The sequence below is a fragment of the Microtus oregoni genome, unplaced genomic scaffold (assembly GCF_018167655.1).
Source record: "Microtus oregoni isolate MIOR12 unplaced genomic scaffold, Mior012 000002F_ref0000024, whole genome shotgun sequence".
In the NCBI taxonomy this organism is placed as follows: domain Eukaryota; kingdom Metazoa; phylum Chordata; class Mammalia; order Rodentia; family Cricetidae; genus Microtus; species Microtus oregoni.
In genome coordinates, this window is record NW_024543061.1 from 78,570,787 (window position 1) to 78,581,575 (window position 10,789).

Here is a 10,789-nt window from a genome sequence, read left to right on the forward strand (position 1 = left end):
CCCCATAAACTGCCCATAACACTGCTCTTAGGATACATTAAAGTGAAATACAGACAGAAATCACTCCAGATGGAAATGTTTCAACAGGGGCAATTGACTTTTGGGTTTGAGTGGAGAAGAATACCCCTCATGGACTATTAGTACAGCTCCTGGATAGTAACAAAACTCTTTGTTTCCCCGTTGAAAGGACTGTGAAATGAACACGAGGAAGTCAGAGGCCTGTAGCATACAAGTTCTTATCATTTGCAGATCATCATGATGACAGATCATATTCGGTGATGCTATGCTTGGCACCCTTCCTTGTAGCTCACACATGGGTTTTGTGAGTATGTTTATATAGAATAATTGCTGAAAAATCATTAATATTGTAAAGTTCTAAAAACTGCTTGCTATTCAATTGGGTAGATCATTTATTTGAAATAATTTTCACTTCTAATGTTTACATAATTTCTCCTTTGTTTATGACTTGTAAAGTTACTGTTAAAAAGTTTAATAGCAACTTCATTTTGGCTTTCCCTTAACATATTACCTATCCTATCTGTTTGGGCCTAAAAACTTTTAAATTATTTATTTTGCATGATCTTTAATATAAAGGGATACAAAATTTCCACAGTCATGTTATTACATACGGTTATTGAGTACATTATAAACAGAAAATTTAAGAATGTCAAATCAAGGGACATTAAAATAATTTTGAGCTATTTTCTATAACTTTCTCCTCTGAATTTCTATTAAGTGCCTATGTATCTTCCTATTGTAAGTGGAGAGTGCATGTTCATTTCCTAGCTGCCCAGATTTGAATATTCATACAGTAACTATATTAATTAAAACACTGTTTTGGCCAGTGGCTTAGGCATACTCTTACCTAGCTCTTATAACTTAAATCAACCAATTTCTATTAATCTGTTTATCACCACGAGGCTGTGGTCTACTGGTAAGTTTCCATCGGCATCCTTCTCCTTTGGTAGCTACATGGCATCTCTGTGGCTCTGCCTCAACTTTCTCTATATCTCTTCCAGCCTGGCTAAATTCTGCCCTGTCATAGGCCAAAGCAGCTTTATTTATCAACCAATAAAAGCAACACATAAACAGAAGAACATCCCACAGCATTATAAAATAACCTTTTATTTTCTAGTTTATTTTTTCCATTTTCATTCCTTCATATTTTATCTTTTTGTAAGAATTAATTCTACGTTATTATCGAAATTGAATGTCTTAACCGTTATGTTACTTTTTAACCTTACTCTACTCTATTGTTCACTTGAAATTATGCTTCTTCACAAAAATTTTAAGTTACTTTAAAACTTTGTTTTTCTTCTGTCTTTATTTCTACTTCCTTCAGTAATGTTCCTTTTCAAATTTTCTTGACTCTCCAAATTTATTGAATGACTGTTTATAGGAAGAAATGAACATATATTTATTCCTTCTTATACAGGACACCTGTGACAGACAAAAAATAATTACATATAAGTCTGACAATATGAACCAATACATCCATTGGAAATACTTACAAAGGCTACTTTCAGAAACATTAATGACACAGTAACCACCTTAGCAAAATTCCTTCCCTAGATTATTGATGACTCATGAAAAGTGCAACCCTGGAGCTCCCTGCTCAGGTATTATGGCTTGTCAGAGCTCTGCCTTACTTACTTTACAATCATTACTGCTATAATATATCTTGATTACACACACAATTATTACTGTTGAATCAGTCCTTGAGAAAGAGCTTTGTGAAAATTTTAGGTTTTGGGAGATTACAGATATTATGAGCCTGGTTTACTTTTCAGTCTTTAAAGTTCATATACTTTCTGAGTTTCAGAGAATCTCCCATCTGAAGAAAATGCTTTAATTAAAAGAGTTATAAAACAATAATTATTGAATGCAAGCTAATCAAAACTGAAATCACAATGTGTATTTTTGCATTATATTATGTGTAGTTAGAGGTTCCCATATGTTAGCATTTGCTTCATTTACTGGTGTTGTCAGATCCCTGAGAAAGAAAGGTGAATAAGTTATTTTACCATCTATTTCCAATAACACCTCTCTTTTACCTACTGATATCTTGTGCCCATAAAAACATGTTAGATAAAGAGAGAGATTGACAGAGAGATTATAGATTGATACATAGATCAATGAAAGATAGATATGTAGATAATAGACGACAACTAGATAAAAATCATTTAAAATATAGTCACAAACGACTGGATATGTCTCACCCACTAAAATTTTATATGTTGAAAATGCTATAATAATTGTTAGCAAGCAAAAAGAAGGTTAAAAGACATAAGAAGAAATTGAATAAATAAAAATCGCAAAGCCATACATTTTTAGAAGATAGAAATAAAATTTAATGGAACATGTAAAGGAATCAGCATACAAAATCAGCATTTTCTTCTATTCACCATGCACTTGGTTAAAAAGACAATGTTGACCACTAAAAAAGTTTTGTGAACACTGAAAAGAGATTTATTTTGTTGAACAAATTGTATTGGTCCAATTCCCATGACATACATTTGTAGTCAATATTTTACATAGTTTCATGTCTTGAATTAAAGGAATAAAAATGTCTGAAAGTACAAATAGACATTTCTCTTCTTTAAACATATATTTTATAGTTTTTAAAGGAAGGGGGAATTAATCAGATCATTTACATAAAGTGTAATATGGCTTTATTTTCATATTCTAATTTTTGAAGGTCAGGAACTCATAGATGAGCAACAAAAACCCTTACTAGCTGAGACTTATCACACTCTCACAATTGTCAATATTTCAAAGTGAAAATTACTTACCTGTAAAGCAGGAGAAGAATGCATAAACCTACAGTTAGGTTGTAACTTTAAAGAAGCATTTAGCAGTTAATACGAATTAGCTATAAATATATTTTAAATATGTCCATAAGAAATTTACCATATTTATTACTAAAATTGCATACAAAAACTGTGAAGTGGGTGCATTTTAATGTATTAGAGTGTTAAAGGTCTAAATGTTTGCATATATATGATGTATGTTTGCATGTATATGGGCACATGTATGCAAATATGATCCTGTAGAGATGATTGTGTGTGTGGAGAGCTGGCGTTTAAGTTTGAAATTACTGCTCTCCACTTTACTGCTTAAGGGAGGGTTTCACAATCAAGTTCAGAGATCACCAATAAGGCCTGTTTTACTAGTCACCTTGTTCCTGGGATATCCTGCATCCGCCTTCTGAGGTTGGAAATACAGGTGATTTTCCAACTCTCCTGTCATCTCCATGGCGATTAAAATATATGCTCTGGCTGTTTTCCTTTTGTTGGAAAAGCTTTAAACATAAAATCAGCTCTATAGATCCTGAGTGACATTTTGTAACTCAATATTTATGATTAATCAGAGGACAAATTGAAGCAAAAGCATGTTAATTTACCTCAATAACCTTAACATTCATTGTCTTCTCTTCTATTTTGTGTGAACAATGGGCTAGATACTATTAAGAGATCATGAGTGAGAAAGTATCTTTGTACTATAAAGATATTTCTGATAGGACAACAAATGTTTTAATATAATACGTATTATTTATATATATCATAATAATATAATAATGCATAATATAATAATACATTATAATACACTGTTACAAAGGAAAATGAGTAGATTGAGAAAATGCCTTTAGATAAAGTATATTCTAATTGAGTCTCAAAGATTAAAATCCTTAATGGGGTGGGGCTGTCTTTTCCAGCAAATCTCCACTCTCTGCGTTCTCCAGTAAAAGGATCTCTTAGTACTTTAATAGTAACTTCACAGGTCCAGGTCTTCTACTGAAATCTTTAATCCTTACTGAGTTAACTTTCACAATTGCTCAAAGATAAAGGAATCTGGGTTTACACTTCTGCATTGGGCACCAATTTTATTAGAAGTATCATCTTCTCCAGTGTATATTCTTAGCAAATCTGTTGAAAATCAACTGTTGCATAAGTTTGAATATATGTGTTCATCTTCAGTTCTGACCTATTCGTCTGCTGGACTGTATCTTATGCCAATCCAACTCTGTGATGATTACTTCAGTTCTGTATCAAATTAACTACAAATCATAGTTGACTATGCATTTTAAAGAATGCCATAAAATATTTTCAAAGTATTACAATAGATAAATGAAAATGTTTAAGTTCACCTTACTAAAACATTTCTTAAAACTTATTACAATCGTATTACATTTAGCAGATTTCTTGGAATTTGAAAATATTTTAATGCTTAAATAACAATTTTACTTCTAATATTTTCTACATATCAATGGAGAGAGAGTACAGTGTAATGAATTATACATAAACTTATATTTGTAGGTATTATATGGTATTTTCTTCAGACTATGAGATGAAACTCTCAATTTAACATGTGCACCATCTCACTATCTGAATTAGACATATTTTTGCTAAGTGTTCACTATGAGAACCTTAGTAATATTCAGAGGGTGAATGAATCATTTATCTTGACCATATCTGCTATTTTCATAAACATGGGAAAGAGCATTTCCTTGAGCAATGGTTAACAATACTAACATACAGTGAAGACCTATTCCACACACTTCTCTGAAATAACTTGGACAGGTTCCTTCCATTCAACTCCTATTAATGTATAATATTTTGTGAGTATTGGAAAAAGAGGATCTGCAGTCCTGGTTCAACTAGCAGCACCAAAATAATCACTCTTATGCAGTATACTGTGCTATGTGATACTTTCACATGGAATAAGCTTTCATAAATAGAATAAATTAATGAAGAACAGAAGAGTATTACTAATTACTTCCCTGTCTTTTTTTGGGGGTACCATCTTCAAATTATACTTAACCGACTAAATCATCTAGGAGGTTTTCCGGGGACTAATTATTCTCTATCAAGGAATTATCACCAGATTGCACGTATTCAATAGCCTAGCCACAGGCAAATTGTCTACATCTTTTTCACATGCTTAGAAGGAGAAAAGGTAGCATAATTATAGCACACATCAATTTGGAAAGGACAAATTTTTATTTCAAATACATTCTAAATACGAGAGTCCCACTCAGGGACTCTAGCCAGCATGTGAATTTAGCCAAGGGTATAATACCATTTCGTTTTATAACAGAGGAAGCATAAGTCAATACAGCCCAAAAGAGCACCATTTTAACATGAATGATGGTAGCTGATGAACTAATTCTGCCTATCGCCTTGTTACAGTAATAGGAGAGAAAGGGATGCTTACAGTTGAAGGGCAGTAAATATGGAGCCAATAAACTCAAATGGTATAACCAAGCACGTAATCAACCTACAAAATATCCTACTACAAAATGTAATATCTTTGAATAATGCGGACGAATTCTTCAAACATCCAGGCAATTTTATGGCCGCAGGGCACATCTGTCTCCATATAAGTTAAAAAGATGGTAATCACATCTCATGCTACTGGAAGGAAAATGATCGCCTATTAGACATTATTTGGGATAATGTTTTTATTTGTTTTCTGCTGAATTAGAAACTGGCATAGAGGACACTAAATTGCCTTTTACTTTTTGGCGTGTCTTACTTATTCCATTTTGTGACATTTATTTCCCACAGTTTTATATATTGGTGTTTGCTTGTGCATACATCAAAGCTTTATTTTTCATCTTCAACATCTTAACTCCATAGTAGATAGAACTGTGCTTCTTCAGTCTTTACTTCCCAAGGAGATTCTGCTATAAGTTAATATTCAGTTAGTAAAAAGATGTGTGGTCTTTAGTCTTGGGCAAAGAATAGGCTAATGAGAAGCCTGAAAACATAATCTTAAAGTTTTTCTTGAAACGTTGCTTTATATTAAGACCATTTTTTCACATCAATATATAAGCATATGTAACATATATCATAACTGTTGACATACTTGTTGTTAAACAGGTATAGTGACAACTACTTTTGAAGTGTTCTGGTCATATTATCTCTCAACTGCAGAAAGTTAACACAAACACAGGAAATTGTCACTCTTTCTGAATAAATTGTTGGAGACAAATCCAAGGTCCCCAAAAGCCACATCTCCTTCACACAATCTTCTGGTATACTAGGCTGTACCGTTAAATTAATCTCAGATATGAGTTATTCCACCAATGTAAGCAAATGAGGTTCCATGTCAAGTCATCTCTCATTCAGTTAATTTGTCATTATTATGCTTATCGAGTCATCAGTGTATATGGTTTGCAGATGTTTAGACCTCATAGAAAGAATGAACTATAATGAGGCCACTATTGTTCTAGCAGGAGTGGACAGACATGGAGTGTTAAATATTTAACTGTAAAATGCTAGGGTGAAAAAATAGTGATTTTAATTGAAAGACTTTCTCCTTGAAGGTGCATGTACAAGCACAGTATAGTGATATTTTATTTATGTTCTAATAAATAAAGTTTGTCTGGATATCAGAAGAGCAAAACTATGCCACTAAAGGTCAGGAAGTGGTGGCACACACCTTTAATCCCAGGATTTGGGAGACAGAAGCAGATGTATCTCTGTAAATTCAAGGCTACGTTGGACTACATAAGACTAATGCAAAAACAAATTCAGGTGGTGGTGGTTCTTACCTTTATTCTCAGTGCTAGAGGGAAGATAAAATGGGAGGAGAGACAAGCTTTGTCTGCTTAGGGTGCAGTCATCCAGCCTTGGTTGAAGTAAGACATCTCCAGTGTCTTGAATGCTTTGCTTTTCTGATTTTCAGGTTGAACCCCAATATCTAACTCTGGATTTTTACTATTCATGCCACACAAAGGTGGCTGAATTTGTAGGTTGTTGAGAACAGAGTGTTCATTTTCCTAAGGTAATCTGAGCTTGCCTGTAATGCTCTAAAGAAGCTTACTGTCCTCTGAGCTAAACTTGTCTATGTGGCTGTCTATATAGCATCCCATACTGGACATTTTACAGATGTTTTCATTTGAATGTCACTCAGCTGTTGCAGGAGGCTGCTTGTTCGTCCCGGCTGCCCAGAACCAAAATAACCACACAGAAACTATACTAATTAAAAGACTGTTCGGCCCATTAGCTCCAGCTTCTTATTGGCTAACTCTTATATTAATTTAACCCATTTCTATTAATCTGTATATCGCCATGTGACAGTGACTTACCAGCAAAGATTTGGCATGTCTGACTCTGGCAGCTCCATGGCATCTCTCTTTGACTCCACCCTTCTTTCTCCCAGAATTCAGTCCAGTCCTCCTGCCTACCTAAGTTCTGCCCGATAAATAGGCCAAGGCAGTTTCTTTATTCATTAATGGTAATCGCAGCAGGCAGAGGGGATTCCCACATCACTTGGCCTCCTGATTTATTGTCCTAAGCAATCTCTTTCAAATCTTCATTAATTTATCAAATACCAATTCCATATTTTCAATTTCATGGACCTTAAACTTGATATCTTTATCTCTTAAATTCTTTCTTGATTTGCACAAAATATATGATAAATGCATGTTATTCATTAGTCAAAAACAATCTAGAATCTGCCTTTTTCCTCTGCACTTAGATAAGTCTCCAGGCTAGGTCCCACACAATTCAGGACTGGGGTCTCTTCAGTAGCCTCTGATAGGCCGCCCTGATTCCACATTTCTGTTTTACCCCAGTTTAGCATTCAGAATTAACCATTTATATTAAAATGATGTTATGCTAACCCCTTGCTATAAGTCTGATTCTGGATTACTATCTTATTTATAAAAATGTCATGGCGTTACCTTTTCAGAGCACTATATTCTAAATTCTGATCAAATGTTCAACTTCACTACCTATCCAGTTTTTCTTCTGGTCGTGATCTCCTCCAGATAACTGCTCAGTTGTTGACAGACTGTTCCTGGAGATATTGGAAAGGCGAGGAATTTTACTTTGACCAACACTTATGTCTTTAAAGTGTTCTGTCTTGGCTATTACCAGCACAAGGGTGACTTTTCCCTACACCATCACATTAATGATTTCATTTTCTTCTAGAATATCTGTGTAGTACTTCTCTGTGTTCCTCATTCAAGAATGTAATTTATAGGTTCCTAAGAAGTTTATCAACTGCAGTATCCCCATTACCAACATCAAGGATTACCAATTTGTAGTTTCTCTGTAAATCCACAAACTAAAAAATATCATATTCATGATTTCTGATGTTTACTCTATATAGTAATAGAAAGAGAGTAGAAATATAAAAATTCAATAAACTTGAGAACAGGTACGTGTATATGAAGGCTCTTCATTTGTTTGATGTTTAATTAGATAATTGAACGTTAGTTGGAAAGAAAGATTGATAAAACAGGGTGATCATAAAGTGAGGAGAGACAAACAACTGAGCAAGACAATAATGAAGGAAAGACAGCTGAAAATAAGGAGAATCCTGGGCCTAACACTTGTAAGCAAGAGAAGGCCATGTATAAACAGTAAGAAAAACAGAAGAGAAAGTTGTGAACAGAGACCATGGCGGTTCCTTATGTGAAGATACTGTGTTGTTGTGATGGGCAAAACCTAGTAGTAAAGTCAAGAGAGAGCTGAAGATGCGAGTTGACACAGAAAGCTTAAAGGGCTTTTCTTCTGGGCCTTGTGCCTCCCCAAATAATTCCTAAAGCAAAAGTGATCAGAACCACTGACAATATTAAATGACTGTGGCTTAGTGGCTCTTTTTCCCTGCACAAGATTTTGAACAATGATAGTCATTCAGGTCTGCAAGCCAAATGACGAAATCTCTTTGAACTCATATATTAGATCCCACTGCCAGAAGTGACTGCATCATGGAAAGATGGCCTACAGCTATACCTTATAAAGCTGAAACAGAAGGCAGGGCATGCTGCTGTCACCATCACCCGTTCTCCGTGTACCTATGCCATGCCGCCCCTCTCATCCTGTTTATTCTGACAAGTTTGCATGCCAGGGCATTCATTTCCTTTCACAGGGCTCTATTGATAAAGTGCTTGGTCACACTAACAGTCTCAGGGAGTTCATCAGTGAGAGATTTTCACCAAACCAGCTGCTTATCTAATTTTTCAAGGCATGTCAGCAAAGCTTAAGAACATAACCATGACTAAAGAGAGCAAAGCTCAAATAAACTGTCCAGACAGTTGTCCTCAGGGTTTATAAAATGTGCTATAGTAAATTTATTGAGTGTGTGGACATATTTGCAAATGAACCGCTGTGACTGAGGATAAACTCTTAAATCACATCTTTTGTATGCAAATAGCTAGTACCGCTTACTGAGGCAGGTGAATCTGAAGCTTGGAAGGGAGCAAAACTGGCCATCACTAGACACTGAAAGTATTTTAGTACCGTTAATGTATTGGGGTTGCTAGTTTTCACTAATGGACATGTCATGAGGGACTAAAGGAAATTAAAAATGTTGAAATTAGTTGTGATAGTGGTCATTTTCTAAATTGCTTATGAAATAAATTAGAATCATACCTTCTGGGTTCATCCACATTTTCTTAAGCAAAACTTCCTTTTGTTAATAAAATGGTCAATAATATTCCATTATGTATGTATATCTCATTTTTCTTTTTCCAACTCTTGATGGCCATTTAGGAAGCTTCCATTTCTAGACCAATGTAATGATTGCTGTAGAAAACTGGAGATTCCTAGGAACTAGTATAAAAAATTATGGGCTTATTAGGACATCTTCCTACACTTGTACCAGTTTACCCAATGATTGTCATTCTGGTTAGTAAGAGGTAGAATCTAAGAGAATTCTCATTTTCATTTCCCTGACAGTTGAGAAAATTTAATTTTTCACATATTTAATGGCTATTTTTATATCTTCTGTTGAAAGTCATTCAATCTATTTGCCTATAAACTTGGTGAACTTTGTTTTTACTGTTTACGTTTTTGAGCTCTTTATATACTGGTGATATTATTCCATGATGTGTGTAACATGGGTGCTAGCTTGTTTGTTATTGGGGTTTTTGTCCCTCCCGGTACCCCACAACTGTTTAGCCCCAAAGAAAAAATCACACATAGGTCTCCATAAATTATAAGCTGATTGGCCCATTAGCTCTAGCCTCTCACTGGCTAACTCTCACATCTTGATTAACCCATTTTTCTGATCTATGTTAGCCATGTGGCTCAGTACCTTTTTTAGTGAGACAGATCACATCCTGCTGCTTTGGTGATCTGGGAAGGAGTGGGAGGAATCAACTTCCTCCTTCCCAGAATTTTCCTGTTCTCATTGCATCATTTCTATTTTCTGTCTGGTTTTTCCACCTATACTTCCTGCCTGGCCAATCAGCGTTTATTTAAAACATGATTGACAGAATACAGACAATTTTCCCATACCAGGTGTGTGTGTGTGTGTTGAACATTTTGCACACTATATGTATACTTCCCTTCACTGTGATAATTATTCCCTTTGCTATTTAATTTTTCATTCCACATGATCTCATTTGCCAATATTTGTTTGTATTACCTGAGCTACTGGAATAGTTCAGAAAGTCTTTGTCAATATTAATGTCTGAAAGAATTTCATCACATTTCTTTAGAAATTTCAAACTCTCAAGCCTTACATTAAGTTCTTTGATCCATTTTGATTTATTTTAAACATGATGAGATTATTGTGATTAAGGACCTAGTTTCATTGTTGGATATCCTAGATTCCTGGCACAATTTTGAGGCACACAAGCATAAGCAACATCTTGACAATTCAAAGCTTTACTTGGCTTTGGCTACACCCACACCTCTTTCCTAATGCACTTGTGGTCTAGGACTATCATGTGTTACATGTTTCTCACTGAGAAGTGTACTGAGAAACCTATCAGCAACCTGAGATCCTCAGCTGCAAAAAATTCCCTACATCCCTCTGAATAATGTACCGA